The sequence below is a fragment of the Podarcis bocagei genome (assembly GCF_964188305.1).
Source record: "Podarcis bocagei genome assembly, chromosome: 8".
Classification (NCBI taxonomy): domain Eukaryota; kingdom Metazoa; phylum Chordata; class Lepidosauria; order Squamata; family Lacertidae; genus Podarcis; species Podarcis bocagei.
In genome coordinates, this window is record NC_138133.1 from 7,590,573 (window position 1) to 7,610,147 (window position 19,575).

The following is a 19,575-nucleotide window of genomic DNA, read 5'->3' on the forward strand; positions in this document are numbered from 1 at the left end:
AATAATAATAATAATAATAATAATAATTTATTTGTACCCTGCCCATCTGGCTGAGTCTCCCCAGCCACTCTGGGCGGCTTCCAACAAAGATTTAAAATACATTAAAATGTCACACATTAAAAGCTTCCCTAAACAGGGCTGCCTTCAGAGGTCTTCTAAAAGTCTAGTAGTTGTTCTTTTCTTTGACATCTGATGGGAGGGTGTTCCACAGGGCGGGTGCCACTACCGAGAAGGCCCTCTGCCTGGGTCTCTGAAGCTTTGCTTCTCGCAGGGAGGGAACTGCCAGAAGACCCTCGGCGCTGGACCTCAGCGTCTGGGCAGAACGATGGGGGTGGAGACGCTCCTTCAGGTATACTGGACCGAGGCCATTTAGGGCTTTAAAGGTCAGCACCAACACTTTCAATTGTGCTCGGAAACATACTGGGAGCCAATGTAAGGTCTTTCAAGACCAGTGTTATGTGGTCTCGGCGGCCGCTCCCAGTCACCAGTCTGGCTGCCGCATTCTGGATTAGTTCCGGGTCACCTTCAAAGATAGCCCCACATAGAGTGCATTGCAGTAGTCCAAGCGGGAGATAACCAGAGCATGCACCACTCTGGCGAGACAGTCTGCAGGCAGGTAGGGTCTCAGCCTACATACCAGATGGAGCTGGTAAACAGCTGCCCTGGACACAGAATTAACCTGCACCTCCATGGACAGCTGTGAGTCCAAAATAACTCCCAGGCTGCGCACCTAGTCCTTCAGGGGCACAGTTACCCCACTCAGGACCAGGGAATCCTCCACACCAGCCCACCTCCTGTCCCCCCAAAACAGTACTTCTGTCTTGTCAGGATTCAAACCAGCTAGCACCCCCGTCCTCAATTTTTGCCTGTATTCTCAGTGAAATAAGGTGGTTAAATGTGAATATTGTGTTCTGCTTACTTAGTTTTACTTCCAAAATCTGCATGGTCAGAGGAACTTCCAGAAGAGGCTGGTTCAAATTCTGACATTGCTAGAGGATTGTCATTTGTAATTGAGTGGCTCTCACTCTCATTATTCAACAGCTAAACAGGGGTGGAACTTGAAGTCTCAGACAAGTGGTGGAATGAAAAATCAATTACCAAGTGAAAAAATGCTTTGGTTGTTTCCCAGTCAACGTTGCAAAGAAGTTTTGGTGAAATGTCACACATCGGATATTCCATCTGCACTGAAAATAGGGCATGTTTTCTTGGCCAAGTGTAATAATTGAAAGTATCCTGCGTTTTTTTAATCGTTTGCCTTTTTCTTCCCTGTCTGCAATGTACATGTAACATACTCCAAATGACTTAATTGCATTAGAAGATGCGTTCTGCATTAGGCCGCAGCCTGTGGGCTTTCACTGAAGAGAGACCCACAAAGAGCACATTTATTGCAGTTATAACACCATGAATTACAACTGCCGGTATTGGACCAGGGGTGTGAGGATTTGTTATGTTAGAACCAGCTAGTGTTCCTCCTCTCAGATTTTGCCAATACTCTCACCAAAGGGATGTGGTTAAAGTTTACTTTATAGCTTTAGCTGGAGAAGATATTTGAAGCCAGTGCATTTCCAAACCTGGCCATTTAATTCCCTGATGCAGCCAGAATATTCAAAATGTCTTACGTAAGAGACAGGCACTTTCATAGCTGTTAAACGTCAAGTGGGGAGGGGAGTCTTCCAGTTTTCTTACCTCCAAGAGTTGGTGAAATTCACTCTCACTCCCTGTAGCAACTTTAATGTTCTGGGTTCACCACTGTGTAGTATTCACTTAATCCCCAAAGACTGCAAAACTGAGAAAGAACAAGTGCTTTCTGTTGCTTTTACTGCTCAGCCGAAGTCCCTATCAGTGAAATAGACGTATGGTAATCTCCTCCAGTATCCTGCATATGTGATAATGCGCTAGAATGATCATTCCCAGCCAGAGGGGCTGTTCCATAAATTGATGTCAAAAGGTGTTTGTGTTCTCATTGAATGGGGAAGGCTGCAGTAGTCCTAAGTGGAACATGATCTAGAATGCGGGTGGAAAGCCGCACATTTGTAAACAGTCCATAGTTTAGCATATGAGACTAGGTGAGCAAGGAGGGTAATAAGAGATCATTATTTATTGTAAAAGGGACATGGGTGGCGCTGTGGGTTAAAGCACAGAGCCTAGGACTTGCCGACCAGAAGGTCAGCGGTTCGAATCCCCGCGATGGGGTGAGCTCCGTTGTTCGGTCCCTGCTCCTGCCAACCTAGCAGTTCGAAAGCACATCAAAGTGCAAGTAGATAAATAGGTACCACTCCTGCGGGAAGGTAAATGGCGTTTCCGTGCGCTGCTCTGGTTCGTCAGAAGCAGCTTAGTGATGCTGGCTACATGACCCGGAAGCTGTACGCTGGCTCCCTTGGCCAATAAAATGAGATGAGCGCCACAACCCCAGAGTCAGTCACAACTGGAGCTAATGGTCAGGGGTCCCTTTACCTTTATTTATTGTAAAGAAGAAAATAATGCTCAGGTGAAAGAGCTTAGGGCAGCTTTGTTGATGTATGAAGGCATGTGAAATCCAGCTGGCCCCTTTGCGGAGTCCACCTGGCTTTGCAGCACTTTGCAATGGCCACCCACATTGCAAGCACCCAAGAATAAGCCATAAGCACCTCCCTCTTTTGGCCAATAGCCATAGTTGTACAGGAGGTAATGTTGGCTGCCAGAACCTGCACCATGAATACTGTAGTGCAGCCAGCGGGGGTGAAACGACGGGCCTTCGTGGAGCTACCTTTGAAGGTGACCTGGAAAGTACAACTAATCCAGAATGCGGCAGCTAGACTGGTGACTGGGAGTGGCCGCTGAAACCACATAACACCAGTCTTGAAAGACCTACATTGGCTCCCAGTACGTTTCCAACAACAATCCAAAGTGTTGGTGTTGACCTTTAAAGCCCTAAACGGCCTCGGCCCAGTATACCTGAAGGAGCATCTACACCCCCATCGGTCTGCCCGGACGCTGAGTTCCAGCGCCGAGGGCCTTCTCACGGTTCCCTCATTGCGAGAAGCAAAGCTACAGGGACCCAAGCAGAGGGCCTTCTCGGTAATGGCACCTACCCTGTGGAACACCCTCCCATCAGATGTCAAAGAGATAAACAACTACCTGACATTCAGAAGACATCTTAAGGCAGTCCTGTTTAGGGAAGTTTTTAATGTATGACATATTAGTGTATTTTTGGTCTTTGTGGAAGCCGCCCAGAGTGGCTGGGGAAACCCAGCCAGATGGGCTGGGTACAAATAATAAATTGTTGTTGTTGTTGGTCTCTAAACTCCCCTCAGCCCCAGCCAGCAGGGTCAATGGTCAGTGGTATTGGGAGATACAATCCGCAATGTCCGATAGGCCACAGAAGCTCCACTTCTGCTTCATTGCATGCTGAGATTTAAGTCTGGGGGAAAATATGTGTGCGACATCTGGAGTGCAACTATAGAGGATGAACTGGAAGCAATGGGCCTTGAAGTATTTGGCAACACATGCGCAAATTAAATCTGCATCATAGGGGGGCAAGGGAAGCAAGGAGAAACAAAAGCACATTTCTCTGTGCTCAAACACCCACATACACACTCATCCACCCCCCCACTGTTTCCACATTGGTCTTTCTCGTGGTTTCAGCCCCTAATAATTGTACACAAGAAGAACAAACCTATCCATTCTGAAGGAAATCAGCCCTGAGTGCTCACTGGAAGGACAGATCATGAAGCTGAGGCTCCAGGACTTTGGCCACCTCATGAGAAGAGAAGACTCCCTGGAAAAGACCCTGATGTTGGGGAAGATGGAGGGCACAGGGAGAAGGGGACGGCAGAGGACGAGATGGTTGGATAGTGTTCTCGAAGCTACCAGCATGAGTTTGACCAAACTGCGGGAGGCAGTGGAAGACAGGAGGGCCTGGCGTGCTCTGGTCCAGGGGGCACGAAGAGTCGGACACGACTAAATGACTAAACAACAACAACAACAACAACAACAATTGTACACAGGGAAATAGAAGTTCTAAAGTAATGAGAGAACATACGGCTTGCTTACACTTCCAATCCTAGAAACTATGGGTCCATGTGGTTTTCCGCTTGACCCACACTTTCTAGGCACGAGTCCAAGCAGTTTTCTCCTTGCCCCACTCCTTTCCCAGGGAAAACCTGCTTTTTAGCTCTAAATTGGAGCAAACATCAATCTGGAGAGAACCCGCATTGCCATTTGTTCCGACTGAGGGCTCAAGAGCTCTTTTCCCTGGAGAAAGCAGCGGTACACAAAGAAGTGTGCATAGGCACTAACTTGAGAAGCACTTCAAACAGAGTTCTCTTAAAGTTGTCCCACTCAGCCTATTAGTATGTATTAATTTTTGGTGTGACTTTTAAACTTCCCTCATTATAATAATTGCTCTGCCTAATGTGATGGGAGATCACTGGATTTTCATATTACTGTTCAGACCAGGGTGCAGAAACTACCTGCAGCCATTTGACTTGTTTGCATGATGCTCTGCTGATGTTTTTACATCAAATTCTTGGGTGGTTTTGGATTGGATCCCTTCCAGCTCATTTCTTGGATGCCAACAAGCAAGAGGTGTTCTTTATCCTTCCAAGTCAGCCTTACTCTGTCCAAAGCCAGAAAGAAAAGGTTGCTCTTTGTGTGGTTGTGTTGGGGGTGTGTGTGTGTGGAGAGAAAACCTGAAGTAGTTTTCCAGGTACAGTGGTACCTCGGGTTAAGAACTTAATTCGTTCCGGAGATCCATTCTTAACCTGAAACTGTTCTTAACCTAAGGTACCACTTTAACTAATGGGGCTTCCCGCTGCCACCATGCGATTTCTGTTTTCATCCTGAAGCAAAGTTCTTAACCCGAGGTTAGCGGAGTCTGTAACCTGAAGCGTCTGTAATCCCAGCATAAGGGGATGATCAGAGTCTGCCTCTGCCTCTGTTTGTGCCAGTCACCTCTGTGCTCAAATCACGGGCTTCCCACAAGCATCTGTTTGGGCACCATAAGAGCAGGTTGGGACATGGGCCTGATCCAGCAGATACTTACCATATTCTCATGTTCTTATGACCCTTGTGGCACCACATACCGTATTTTTCGCTCCATAAGACTCACCTGACCATAAGATGCACCTAGTTTTTAGAGGAGGAAAACAAGAAAAAAAAATATTCTGAACGAAACAGTGGATGTATGATTTTTGTGGTTCATGCTGTGGCCACAGACATGATATGTGATTTGACGGTGAGTTTGGGGTAGCCCAGTGCAAAAATCCTGAGAATCCATGTGGATTTGTGGTTTGTAACCACGTTTTTCGCCATTGCGGCCCCACAAAACAGTGGGTGTGTGGTTTTTTTGGTGCAGGTTGTAGCCATGGACATGCTATATGATCTGATGGTGAATTTGGGGTGACCCAATGCAAAAATCCTGAGGATCCATGGGCTTTTACCTCCCCCCTTCCAGGCAGCCTCCTTTATCTCCCTTATCTCCCTCCCGATCGCTTAGCGATCAGCTGCTTCCTTTCAACACTCCCTTCCCTCTTGTTTGCCTTAAGTGTCTTTTCCTTAGCTGGAACAGTTTTTTTGCTCCTCCTTTTCTTCTAATTTCTCTCCTCATTGCTTTAGTCTTCCTGTCTCCTCTCCTTGCAAGTTCGCTGTCTTTACCTCCCCGCTCCCAGGCAGCCTCCTTTATTACTAGCGTCCCTTATCTCCCTCCCTGATCGCTTGCCGATTAGCGGCTCTGTTTCAACACCCACTTCCCTCTTTCACAAAAAAAAGAGAGAGCATGATCTGCTTTTTACCCGTGGGCAATTCAGCTCCAGGGACCACGCATTCACTCCATAAGACGCACGGACATTTCCCCTTACTTTTTAGGAAGAAAAAGTGTGTCTTATGGAGCGAAAAATACGGTAACTCTTTGGCAATGGTGATAGGTACACCAAGTGCCCCATCCACACATAACTGCCTCAGAAGTCCTCAAAACTCTGAGCCTGTGTGTCTCTGGTTTACCAACTGCACAATGTCACTTCCATGACGCCACCTGAGTGAAATGCACACGGAGAAGTTCTGGGTTCCCCAGCAATCTTCCTTCTGTGTGGCAAATGTTAGCTCGCCTCCGTTGGCATCACTCGAGTCCTCGCCAGTAAGAATGGTGGCTGGGTGGGCATGACCCATACTATGCAGGCTGTAATCTCTGGTCTCTGTTTGGCCGCAGTTCAGAAGTAACTTTCCTTCACTCGCAGCCTTTATCAAATGTACATTGTTTTATGTCCAACAACCATCCTTTGTACACAGCAATGAATGATCTGTATATGTGCACAAACTTAGGAAGTAGTTTGCTAAAATTAACATTTAGGAGGCAGGCATCACTAGTTATTTCACACGTTATTAACTTATATTACAATTCAAATAAGCTTACAGCTGGCAAAAGGAAGTCTCTTTTGTAAAGTGATCTCAAACATAATAGGCTTAATCAGAGATAAATTAAATTAAGCAGCCATGCATACTGCAGCATATTAGCTCTGAGTAGGTATTAAATACACTTTCTGCTATCAGTTGCACAAGCGAGGATTGTAAGCAAACAGAAGATAACAGGCTCCAGTAAATAAAGTTTGTTAGAGAAGCCCTATTCCTGACAACACCTTTTCTCTTTTCTTCTTCTCAATGTGTAGCAGGGTCTTTGCAACTAATACCGATGCTCCCTTGTATCTGCAGCTATGCTCGAACTCCACTCCCAGGCAATTAGCCAAAAGCAGAGCAGACAGAACTAATGAATACCTAGACAACAGATGTTCAGCATGTTTCCTGAATGGGAATTTTTTCCAAAGCAGTTTTTTAAAATGCATGAACGAGTCATAGCTACTGATGTGGAAGATGATCATGGCAATTTGCAATTGTTCTGAAAAGGGACTTAATGATTAAGCCTTTGCAATGCAAATAGTCCTAGGGGTTGGGAGATCCCCTTTATGGATCCGTCCTCAAATCCAAGCCATGGCAAGCGAAAGGGGCTGCTGCCATGTGAAGCTGCTGCCATCTGAATTGGTTTATCACTCCCAGCATTGTGCATTTGGCCAAGCACTGCAGCCCTCCAGACGGCCTTGGCTATGATTTCTTCTTTTAACAAGAGATGCCAGAGAGGGAACACGGGACCTTTTGTGTTCTATGTGCCACAGGGTAATTAGCTTATTGTGTCTGCTGTGGACAAGCTTCACAGATATAAATATGCTACTCCAAAAGATAAGGATTTATAGATTTAGGCCATCGTGACTACAAGCAACTCCTAGTTTGCGTGGGAGTTGCATTCTGACACACTGCGCATGTCGGTGGGGCTGGTATAAGCCTGCCCCATTCTGCCCCCTTCCAGGGCCGAAAACAGTTTGTGTATTGGTGGTTGGGTGTGTGCTGGGTGCACACAAGCCTTGCCTGCATTACGGACTGTTAAAGAATAATTGAATTGCGTGTCGAGGTCCCCAAGCCACCCCCCTAAATAAATCACAATTCACACAGAATTTTTGTTTAAGGTTTTTGGCATAGTTTTGGCCACAACTTTATTGAAATACATAATGTGAGTGGTTGCTTAGGCATTGGTTCCGACTATCTGTCCCCGCCGAGGGACAGAACTGACTTCCAGATTCCAGTGAAAGCAGTAAGGGAAAACAATACAGTGGTGCCTCGCAAGACGAAAAGAATCCGTTCTGTGATTCTCTTCGTCTAGCGGTTTTTTCGTCTTGCGAAGCAAGCCCATTGATGGATTAGCAGGTTAGCGCTATTAGCGACTTTTAGCGGCTTTTAGCGGCTTTTAGCGGCTTATCGGCTTATCGGATCAGCTGATAAGCGGCTTAGCGGCTTAGAAAAAGGGGGGAGGGGAAAAACCCGCAGGAACTCGCAAGACATTTTCGTCTTGCGAAGCAAGCCCATAGGAGATTCGTTTTGCGAAGCACCTCCAAAACGGAAAACTCTTTCGTCTAGCGAGTTTTCCATCTTGCGAGGCATTTGTCTTGCGGGGCACCACTGTATTGGGGAGAGAATGGGGCTGGGCACTATACCGTCAGCCCTCCCTGTGTGCTCCCAAGGGCTTGCACGGCCCTAGCCCCTTGCTGGGATACGAATGAAAGAATGGCAAACCCCTGGATTCCTTTAACGGAATTCCCTTGCAGCAGCAGCATTGGAGGGGCAGGCACAGCCAACCCCTACCCCTCCACCAACCAATTTTTAACCAATGCCTAACCGCAACCTTACAAGTTGTGACGATTAGCAGAGTGATCGCCACAGATGCTGATGGAGGCAGCAATAGCATCTCTTTGCTTAGTTAGAGCATCTTTTTGTGAGAAAGAACGAGACATAGCATCACTCATCAGGAGTGCTCTGATGGTGTTTCCTGCTTGGCAGGGGGTTGGACTCGATGGCCCTTGTGGTCTCTTCCAACTCTATGATTCTATGATTCTATGATTCACTCAGGCCTTCCTGACAGGAAAATTACATGCGTGGCAGGATTCAGGCAGCTTGCCTTGCTCATTCATCCATCTCTTGGAAACCTATCAGTTGTGCATTGAGAGCTGCTAAAAGTTCCCGAACGTGACCTTAAAATCTTTGGAAAACATCTGACATTCTGTTGCGTTGTGCACACTTAAAGCTCAGTGTAAGGTGACAAGAGCATTAAGCTGCCCACAGAGCAAATTGTGTAAGTAATCTTTTATCTGTGCTGAGCCACAGGTACAATAATTGGAAAATTAAAGTGCCTGTGAACTATGCAACGTTTTGAAATGATTAATGAAGTCAAAGCTATGCAACTATTTCTGTCAACATGCACTTCAGACAACATGCACTTCAGAAAACTGTCGAGAAAGGGTAGCGTTCTGTTTAGCGCTTATTTGCCTTGGAAATTCCCCACTTAAAATTATTCACAAACACTTAAATTATTTAACTGGTGACCTGCCTTATTTCACCCTAATGTAGAAGGAAACCCTAGCAATGCTAATTACAGTATATCAGCTGTCGATGTTACAGAGTAAAAGTCAAATCAGCAGTCATAAGCTTATAGCTTATGTGTGTGGTACGGAAGCTGTACTACCCAGGACAGGATGGGGTTGTGCAGGGTTGTTAAGGCAGCAGAGAGCATTGTTGGCTGCCCACTCTCCACCTTAGAGCAGATTTATGCCTTCTGATCGGAAAAGCATTAGCAAAAAAGCATCATCAACAGGCTACATCAACAGAAGTGTAGTGTCCAAATCAAGGGAAGGAATGGTACCGCTCTATTCTGTCTTGGTCAGACCACACCTGGAGTACTGTGTTCAGTTCTGGACGCCTCAATTTAAGAAGGATATTGACAAGCTGGAAGAGAGGAGGGCAACCAAGATGATCAAGGGTCTGGAATCTAAGCCTCATCAGGAACAGTTGAGGGAGCTGCATATGTTTACCCTGGAGAAGAAGAGACTGAGAGTAGATAGGGTAGCCATCTTCAGATAACTAAAGGGGTGTCTCATGGATGATGGAGCAAGCTTGTCTTCTCCTGCTCTGGATGGTAGGACCCAAACAAATGGATCCAACATACAAGAAAAGAGATTCTGACAAAACACCAGGATGTACTTTCTGACAATGAGAGCTGTTAAACAGTGGAACAGTCTCTCTTGGGAGGTGGTGAACTCTCCTTCCTTGGAGGTTTTTAAGCAGAGGTTAGATGGCCACCTGTCAGGGATGCTTCAGTTGAGATTCCTGCATTGCAGGGGGTTGGGCTAAATGACCCTCGAGATCCCTTCCAACACTACAATTCTGTGGCTATAAAATTGGCTTAAGTAGATTCTTGCAGCAGTTGTACTGATCAGATGCTAACAGTCTCAAAAGCCCATTATATGAATTCATTAAGTACTGTTAATGTACAATGCAGCACAAGATATTCAAGGCAGAGGCTGGGAGTGTTTATATAACAGTCTTTTATTAGCCAGAATACAAGACGTGTTTTAAGGTCGCAAGGTTCTGTTATTTCCTTGAAGGCTGTCCTCTTCCTTGCAAAAAGCAAAGAAGCAACCCCCGATTGCATGTACAGAATGTTAATTTCAGCCTCAGTTTCACTCGCATTATTGAGCCTCCCCTCTCCCTCTCTGCCCCCGGGCCTTAATTTGTTTGAGGGCTCAGCTAGTATTCATAAAGCAAAGAAAAAGAGTTTAAGTAGCTCTAAAGGAAAAAAAAAATCCATATTAGGGCAATATCCTTATTAGGCCAACCATACAAGTGTTCGAGTTCCCCAATACCCAGACTAAATGTTTAAGAAAAATGGCTGGGGGAGGGGAGGAAAAGGCTGCTAACGATAGTTGGGTTTAGTAAGCCATCTCTGTCTGTCTCTGGTAACTTGGATTTTGGGAAGAGCTTGTAGGCATTCAGATGAGATGCTTGCAGGTTTCATGACTGATCTTCCATGCACATTTACTGCAGCTAGCTTTTACTAGCCTCTGTCCTTAGGCGATTCAACTTTGCTAAGTGGAGAACAGGAATAAAGAGAAACTAGGCAGCCCTTAGATAAAGAGAGGCGGAAGGCAGCACAGGTTTTAAAAGGTCCATTTTGAACACGATTGCAGTTGTACTCACTCTTCACTCGGCCGCCGCTAAGAAGCCACTCGATGAATTACTTTTAGATTTACCTTTTCCACTTTTCCATTTAACCCTCTTGGTTTATTGAACCGTGGCAATGTCTGGTGACGTTATCCATAACCTCCGACATTCCTCAGATGAAAATGGGGACATTCTGTTCTACATCAGTAAAAGTGACGATAATAATAGGGTGAAGCACAGCAGAAGCCTGGCACCCTTTTGGGGGGAGACAGAGGAAGTAGATGAACCCATCTTTTGAAACCTCTTCAGCATTCACCCATTTTATTCCTTATTTTGGGGTGGGTAGAGCAACCACCCACACAGGACGACACTGGAAAGCAGCTATTCATGACAAATCTCCTTAGATTTTCCTCTTCAACTCAGCAGGAAACTGAGATATTTCTTTCACAGTTAGCTCTTTAAATGCTTATTGTAGAATGTTTTCTTTGCCTCTGTATAGTTATCATTCTACAACCCATATCAAGGATGGCTTTAAATCAGGCGTAGGCAAACTCAGCCCTCCAGATGTTTTGGGACTACAACTCCCATGATCCCTAGCTAACAGGACCAGTGTTCAGGGATGATGGAAGTTGTAGTTCCAAAACATCTGGAGGGCCGAGTTTGCCTATGCCTGCTTTAAAGAGAAGGATTTAGGATTTTTCCAACAAACCTAACATTTGTATCTTTTTCTTTTCCCATAGATGCTGCAATTGCAAATCCAAAGACTGCACTCATCCCAAAAGAATGCCCAGAAGTTTTCACGGCCAAAAGGAAGAAATCTGAGTAGGTAGGTACCGTGTAATGTTTCTGGAACATTCCATGGAAGAGCCCCTGCAGGCAAGGGAAGAGAGTAATAAAGAACAAGAGGAATTCCTTCAAAGCAGGTTGTGTGTAGGGAGGAAAGGAGGGAAATGTGGAATTTATGAAGCGTAAGAAACCTAGCTCGGGTCTGCAGTGTTAACCGGTGTGGCTGCATAAGGAGCTTACAGATGAGCTGAGATTTAATAAGGGCATGTATAAGAAATGGAAGAAAGGGGAAATCACAAAGGAGGAGTATACACAAGTAGCCAACAGTTGCAGGGGGGATGTCAGGCTAGCTAAAGCTCAGAATGAGCTCAGGCTTGCAAGAGAAGTCAATAATAATAATAAAGGTTTCTTCGGCCATGTCTGAAGTAAGAGGAAGAGTAGGCAAGTGGAGAAGACAGCTTAATTTTATTGGGTAACAGAGAGAAGGCAGAACCGCTCAACACCTCCTTTGCCTCTGTCTTCACCCAAAAGGAAAGCAATGCCCAACCCGGTGATAACAAAATAAATGATGCAGTGAGGGAGCTGGTAAGGTGTTGTTGTTTAGTCGTTTAGTCGTGTCCGACTCTTTGTGACCCCCTGGACCAGAGCACGCCAGGAACTCCTGTCTTCCATTGCCTCACGCAGTTTGGTCAAACTCATGTTGGTAGCTTCGAGAACACTGTCCAACCATCTCGTCCTCTGCCGTCCCCTTCTCCTTGTGCCCTCCATCTTTCCCATCATCAGGGTCTTTTCCAGGGAGTCTTCTCTTCTCATGAGGAGGCCAAAGTATTGGAGCCTCAGATTCAGGATCTGTCCTTCCAGTGAGCACTCAGGGCTGATTTCTTTCAGAATGGATACGTTTGATCATCTTGCAGTCCATGGGACTCCTTCAGCACCATAATTCAAAAGCATCAATTCTTTGGCGATCAGCCTTCTTTATGGTCCAGCTCTCACTTCCATACATCTCTACTGGGAAAACCACAGCTTTTACTGTACGGACCTTTGTTGGCAAGGTGATGTCTCTACTTTATAAGATGCTGTCTAGGTTTGCCATCGCCTTTCTCCCAAGGAAAAGGCGTCTTTTAATTTCGTGACTGCTGTCACCATCTGCAGTGATCATGGAGCCCAAGAAAGTAAAATCTCTCACTTCCTCCATTTCTTCCCCCTCTATTTGCCTGGAGGTGATGGGACCAGTGGCCATGATCTTCGTTTTTTTGATGTTGAGTTTCAGACCATATTTTGCGCTCTCCTCTTTCACCCTCAATAAAAGGTTCTTTAATTCCTCCTCACTTTCTGCCATCAAGGTTGTGTCATCTGCCTTTTACTAAAATAGCCTGAACGTAAAAAGCAGGCCTGTGTTACTTCCACAGCCTGTTGGTAGCAATGTTTAAAATAATGCTGTTCAGAACATAGTGCTGTGTGAGCAAGAGACATACTATACAAATGAAAATAACCTGCCAGAACAGTGATCCTGAAAGCATAGCCTCATAGTTCTCTCCGTACTGTCACCAAACTGTAAGTGGAATAAAACAAATCTCGTGGATTTAAAAGGTCTGGGTTGCTCCTTGATATTTTCCTCATCTTTACTTGTCAGTTTCTCCCTAGCTTTTTTCTAAAACCTCTCCTATATACCAGCATTATTCTTAAAGCCAACACATTGCATTACTGCCCTTACAGGACAGATGAGATTATCTCTCACAATTTCATACCAAAAAAAAGTAGATTTCCGTTGTTCAAACCATTCATCCTCCCCTTGTTTTCGATGTCTGTTCTTAAAATATTAGCTCACTCCTTGTTTTCATTCACTGACACATAAACACACCTTTGTGTATAATTTGCTTTCCTTTCATCAAGAAATCCATCTCAAATCCACACCACTTTTATGTTGTTGTTGTTTGTTGTTTAGTCGTTTAGTCGTGTCCGACTCTTCGTGACCCCATGGACCAGAGCACGCCAAGCACTCCTGTCTTCCACTGCCTCACGCAGTTTGGTCAGACTCATGTTGGTAGCTTCGAGAACACTGTCCAACCATCTCGTCCTCTGTCGTCCCCTTCTCCTTGTGCCCTCCATCTTTCCCAACATCAGGGTCTTTTCCAGGGAGTCTTCTCTTCTCAAGAGGTGGCCAAAGTATTGGAGCCTCAGCTTCAGGATCTGTCCTTCCAGTGAGCACTCAGGGCTGATTTCCTTCAGAATGGAGAGGTTTGATCTTCTTGCAGTCCATGGGACTCTCAAGAGCCTCCTCCAGCACCATAATTCAAAAGCATCAATTCTTTGGCGATCAGCCTTCTTTATGATCCAGCTCTCACTTCCATACATCACTACTGGGAAAACCATGGCTTTAACTATACAGACCTTTGTTGGCAAGGTGATGTCTCTGCTTTTATGTTAGGATTGGCATTTGCCACTTCCAGGCATCTTTGTCTCTTTGCAACTGATGTTGCATTTTAAGCCCTTTGACAGAGCCAGCTCTTTTCATTTGCTGGCTGACAGCTCCTCCAGTTCCAGATGTCACAGATGTATGTGGGTTGCAGAACTGAGACCATTGCAAGGAAGAATTCTGCCATCCTCCACAGACATGGCCAGCGACAAGAGATATGCAGCACACACTTTCTGTAAATGTTGCCCAAGGACCACGCCCAACCATAAATCGGGTCCTCCCTTAAAGAGGGCATGTATTGCGGTGAGACCTGGAAACCAACGCCCTGTGTTGTGGGTGGGTACAATTTGTCAGCCACAACACCCGATTGGTAGGTCCCTCGAAGCTGGGTGCAGTCTGGCCAATGGGACGTTCAAGGGACCTATTTATACCCATGCACGTGACCCAGAGCTTTCTCTTTTGGCGCGTGCATTCGGAACACCCACCCACCTCTCCCTGCTTTTAGGGCTTTGTGCTTGATCTTGCTATGCCATCGTGTGTCGTCTGTCATTGGGACAGGGGCACGGCAGGAATTTTCCCCACTTGGCTGATTGGCTGGTGCCATTTGGGTTTCGCCTGCCGCGTAGCAAATTGTCCCAACTTGTAAGGTTGTGGATAGGCGATAGTTCAGGTGATAGGGATGGGAGAACACCCTCGCCATCCCTATGTGAAGGGTATTCCATTAAAGGAATCCAGGGACTCGATGGTTTGGTCAACCCCTGAGAGGGGCTTGTGCCCATGCCTGAGTCCAGGGGGACATTTGGGTGGCAGAGTTAGCCTGTTCCCGGCTTTCCGCTTATCCAGGTGTTCACCCTTGGCTGACCTATGCTGGTGCCCTGGGTCAGCGCTACCTGCGAAGGTGCAGGGAGCTAGTCGAACCAGAGCCTATGCAACCACTCACTTGCTGTAATCAATAAAGTTGTGGCCTAAATTCTGCCAAAAACCAAACTAAAATTTGAGTCAAATGTGAATTTATTTAGGGGGAGGTTTCTGGGTCTGAACATGCAAAGGTTCCATATGAATCTGCCATATACATTGTTTAAGTCATAATATATATATATATATATACCGCTTGGTTGCAGGAAACCTCAAAGTAGTTTAGAGAACACAACTCAACTGCTGATGGGGAAATGCTGTTATTGTTCAGTGCCAGCACTAATGAAGAGTTTAAACGAATGCAAGCCCAAATGTGGGCAATTCAAACAAGAAAGGAATGTGGGAGGCATCTAAAGAAACTGGTGTGGCTGCATAAGGAGCTTATAGATAAGTTGAGATTTAAGAAGGGAATATATGAGAAATGGAAGAAAGGAGAAATCACAAAGGATATCACAAAAGAAAAACAGTGCCCAATGTGGTGAAAACAGAAAAAACAATGCAAGGAGGGACCTGCAGCCCAAGATAAGAAAAGAAGCAGTAAGGGAACACCCACCTACTTTGAATGAATTCAAACCTCCAAGGGTACTAAAGGAGCTTGCGGATGTAATCTCAGAGCCTCTGTCTATAATCTTTGAGAATTCTTGGAGAACAGGTGAGGTCTCTATACATTGGAGACTGGCAAATGTTGTTCCCATCTTCAAAAAGGAAGAAATGAAGACTCCGGTATCTACCGACCTGTGAGCTTGAGATCGATACCAGAAAAGCTCATAGAACAGATAATTCAACAGGTGGTCTGTGAGCACTTGGAAAAAGATGCTGTGATTACACTGGTACCTCAGGTTACGTACTTAATTCGTTCCAGAAGTCCGTTCTTAACCTGAAACTGTTCTTAACCTGAAGCACCACTTTAGCTAATGGGGCCTCCTACTGCCGCTGCGCCACCGCCGCGCAATTTCTGTTCTCATCCTGAAGCAAAGTTCTTAACCCGAGGTACTATTTCGGGGTTAGCAGAGTCTGTAACCTGAAGCGTATGTAACCTGAAGCGTATGTAACCCGAGGTACCACTGTACTGAGACCCAGCATGGGTTTCTCAAAAACAAGTCATGCCAGAGAAATCTCATTCCTTTTTCTCATTTCCTGCACCTATCGGCCTCCTACTCTGCCACATGCCTGCTGTGCACCCACCTACCTGCTGTCATGTGTCCGCCCACAGTTGCCTGTGATCCTAGGAAGCAGGCATGTTGGTGGCACATAGCAGAGAAGGATGTGGTGGTGATGGGGGACATTTTCTGTCTTGCCCCTAGTGGCAAAACATCCTGGGCTGGCCCTGATCCACCCCCCCATATCTCTCTCTCTCTCTCTCTCTCTCTCTCTATATATATATATATATATGACCATGGGATCTCACTCAGTAGTTCTTTAAGCTTTTTGAAATCAGCCTTCTTAAAGTCCAGAGTGCACATCTGAGTACACTCAACTTGCCCTTTCCATTGTAGAACGAATCTCAAGAGGACATTATCACTTTCTGCCAAGGTTCCCACTACTTCCACCTCACCGATCAGTTCTTTCCCATTGGTGAGCATCAGATCCAAGAGAATCAATCCACTCGTCGTTTCTTTCACTTTCTGGGAATGAAATTGTCAGAATGGCAGTTGAGGAATTTGTTAGGCTTCCCAATCTTGCCGGAGTTTGAGATCCAATAGATATCATGGTAGTTGAAGTGAAGTCCCCCATGACTACTGTATCTCCTTTTTGAATGTTTGGTAATCTGCTCAAGGAAGGCAGTCATACTCCCATAATGAAGTCACTGTTGTTTCCCTCCCTCACAATTTTTACCCCAGTGCTCTGTGTTCTATGCTGCAAACCATGGATCTCTACATATCTGTACACATCCTTCCTTTTTGGCCTATGCCTTCTGAATAGATTACAGTGGTGCCTCGCAAGATGAAATTAATCCGTTCCGCAAGTCTCTTCGTCTAGCGGTTTTTTCGTCTTGCGAAGCAACCCTATTAGCAGCTTAGCGGATTAGCGCTATTAAAGGCTTAGCGGCTATTAAAGGCTTAGCGGCTATTAAAGGCTTAGCGGATTAGCGGCTAAAAGGCTATTAGCGGCTTAGCGGCTTAGAAAAAGGGAAAAAAGGGGGGGGGGAATCGGAACACTCGCAAGACATTTTCGTCTTGCAAAGCAAGCCCATAGGGAAAATCGTCTTGCGAAGCAGCTCAAAAACGGAAAACCCTTTCGTCTAGCGGTTTGTCCGTCTTGCGAGGCATTCGTCTTGCGGGGCACCACTGTATACCGCTCAGTTACTACCTTCCAGCCTTATCCCACCAGGTTTGTAATGCCTACTAGATCATATTTGCCATCCTGTGTTCAAGAGATCAAGTTTGTCTTGCTTACTTCCCATGCTCTGTGCATTAGTATAGAGACAACTGAAACAATGTGTCATTCCTTCAAGCTGTTTCCTTTTTGTTTTTTCCTGCCCATTAGTAGGTTCATTTAGCAAGACCTCAGTTTCCAGTACATCATTGACGTTATTGCCCCCAGTACTTAGTGCCCCCTTGTGCTCTGAAATATTGTTTTATTGGCTTTTATCTCCAGGAGTTGCCTCCTCAAAGATAAACTATTTTTTCAACTTATTTCTAGCTTTGGAATTTTGAGAATTTACCTCAGTTAGCTTTTACAATCTTTGGGTAAATACTTCAGGTTTGAATCTGTGGATAAAGCATTGAAGCAGTTTGTAGGATGTCATTTCCCCCTATTGCTTCAAATTCAGGGTTTATGAAAAGTAAGCTATTGTGAAAAATAGCTATATTTTATCAGCTTTTAATGTGTTCTTAAAAAAACACTGATCTACAGAAAGGTCAACAATGTTTGATAGCAGAATCTTAAAAGAAAAGAGTGTTATCCCAAGGTAGTTAACACAAAAAACTGAACCCTCTTTGTGTTTTATAGTTTAAACTGAAGAAATTATAGTTAAGGAATTCATTAATCCAACTTTCTATCAGATGATTGTTGATTAACATAGACTCATTCTTCCCATAGTAACTGAAAGACAAATGGGGCACTCTCTTGAAAGGATTAAATAGATGTGATATATTTTAATCTCCAGAAAGGATTGGATAGATTAGAGAACATTGTTTCTTCCCTCTAGCTGGCTCTACTGCTCTTCAGAAGTTGATAAGGTATCATTGAAATAACAAATAATATTGAATTCACGCTTTATAAACTGAGATTGCACATTAGCAGGGGAATACATTTGAATAACATTTAATCCATCTCCTCTCTTGTCACATGTAGCAGTAGTAGTAGCAATAATAATAATTTTATTATTTATATCCCGCCCATCTGGTTGGGTTTCTCCAGCCACTATGGGTGGCGTACAGCATATATAAAAACATAATAAAAAAATCAAACATTAAAAAACAGAATATCTTATATAGACTATAAATAAACCAATAAATCAAATAATAATAAACAGTTTACAGTTATACCCAAATTAAAACAACTGCCAACCCCAACTAAATAGTTAACCAACCCCAACCCAACAAAAACAAAACAGAGGAACCAAAATTAAAACCATTTAGAACATTTTAGCCAGTTGCCTCAACCCAAGAGTTGTTCCAGCAATGTCCCAGGAGCCTCTTTTAGCTGTTCAAGGTGAGTCTGGGCCTTGCCCCTTAGGCCAGGTGGAAACAGGACTTGCAGCAGGGAGCAGTCTTCCTTCCAGCATTGATGGCAGCAGTATAGTGAGACACCATCTTTAATATAGCCATAAAAGGTAAAGGTACCCCTGCCCATACGGGCCAGTCGTGTCCGACTCTAGGGTTGTGCGCCCATCTCACTTAAGAGGCCGGGGGCCAGCGCTGTCTGGAGACACTTCCGGGTCATGTGGCCAGCGTGACGAAGCTGCTCTGGCGAGCCAGCACCAGCGCAGCGCACGGAAACGCCATTACCTTCCCGCTATAAAGCGGTACCTATTTATCTACTTGCACCTGGGGGTGCTTTCGAACTGCTAGATGGGCAGGAGCTGGGACCAAAAGACGGGAGCTCACCCCACCGCGAGGATTCGAACCGCCGACCATGCGATCGGCAAGCCCTAGGCGCTGAGGTTTTACCCACAGCGCCACCCGCGTCCCTCAGTCATACCTCGGGTTAAAGATGCTTCAGGCTGAGCGTTTTCAGGTTGCGTGCCGCAGCAACCCGAAAGTAACGGAACGGGTTACTTCTGGGTTTCGCAGCCCATGCATGCACAGATGCTCAAAATGACGTCACGCGCATGTGCAGAAGCGGTGAATTGTGACCCGCAGACGCCAGTTGCGTTCTGCTCAGGATGCGAACGGGGCTCCAGAAGGGACCCCGTTCACATCCAGAGGTACCACTGTAACAGAAATATACTCAAGGGCATCACAACTGTGCCAGATAAGATGATAAGATAAGATATAAGATATAAGATATAAGATATAAGCAGATGCAACTGATAGACTATATGGAATTGGCAGAAATGACTGGCAAAATCCGGGACCTGGGAGAAGAGACGGAGGAAGAGGATTGGAAAAAGTTTAAGGACTATTTGCAAAAACATTGTAAATTGTATGAATGCTAAGATGATGCAGGATAGAAGATAACCTGGCACCAGTAATTTAGTTGAAAGAAGGAGGACAATAAGTGACTTTTAAGAACAAGGATGAAATTTTATCTAATATTATGTCAAATTTAAATATTCAAGTATGTGAAAATAGAAAATAAAATTGGAGACATAACATTTGAAAATCATAAAGTAGGAGTTGAAAGAAGGTGAAGCATTGCTGACTCAACTTTATAACTGGGAACGCAGATAAGGGAGATGTGAGGAAGTCCCAAAAGAAGGTTATGGAAATATGGTTTATTTTGAAAATTAATTATGATGTATTTTTATTTTTTGTATGTTAATCTATTGCTTCTTT

General features: G+C 45.0%; 1 protein-coding gene across 8 annotated transcripts in view; it reads left to right on the top strand.

The window, feature by feature from the left end:
- ENOX1 (ecto-NOX disulfide-thiol exchanger 1) overlaps positions 1 to 19,575 on the top strand; it is a 294,079-nt gene that overhangs the window by 134,299 nt on the left and 140,205 nt on the right. For all 8 annotated transcript variants that reach the window (XM_081206412.1, XM_081206405.1, XM_081206409.1 and 5 more), the window contains one exon: positions 11,256 to 11,341. The gene's annotated coding sequence lies outside the window, so the exon portion shown is untranslated. The remainder of the gene's footprint in view (positions 1 to 11,255; positions 11,342 to 19,575) is intronic.